Genomic DNA, 511 nt, shown 5'->3' with positions numbered 1-511 from the left:
TCAACATGCTTTACCCAACATTTTATACTGTAAAGATATTGTCCATATTTAGGCCCTATGGAGTGTATGTCTCTTGTCTGATACTTAATAATAATTATGGTAAAACAAGCAATGCCACTTACCACCACACAGATGCATTATAGTTGAACATAAAATTTAAAGGGTATAGCGTAAGGCTGATATTGAATTACCTGACTTTCACTCACAACAAAAAAATTGCCTAATTTCAAAATTACCCTAAGTCATGTTATGAGTTAATGACAAATACATGAAAAACGAAGCTCATGAGGAGCTATTTTACTCTATGATAGAGATACACTATGATACAAATATAATTTCTTAATTCTACTATCAATCAATAAAAAGAAATAGATGCTGCTGTTTCCAGTTGACAGAAACTTTATTCTTCCTCCATATAGACCAGGTTAGTAGAGTTTCTTTCAAACATTAGTGTTTGGCAAATTTAGATAAATTACAGTAGATAAGCAAAACAAATGTATGACATTTCATT

General features: G+C 30.7%; 1 protein-coding gene across 1 annotated transcript in view; it reads right to left on the bottom strand.

Annotated features, from left to right (window-relative positions):
* The window catches only part of LOC119591986 (phosphatidylserine synthase 2-like), a 47219-nt gene that overhangs the window by 5050 nt on the left and 41658 nt on the right, over nt 1-511 (bottom strand). The gene's annotated exons all lie outside the window — the stretch shown is intronic.

Source organism: Penaeus monodon, chromosome 29, assembly GCF_015228065.2.
Source record: "Penaeus monodon isolate SGIC_2016 chromosome 29, NSTDA_Pmon_1, whole genome shotgun sequence".
NCBI lineage: Eukaryota > Metazoa > Arthropoda > Malacostraca > Decapoda > Penaeidae > Penaeus > Penaeus monodon.
This window is presented reverse-complemented; position numbering and strand designations above follow the sequence as displayed.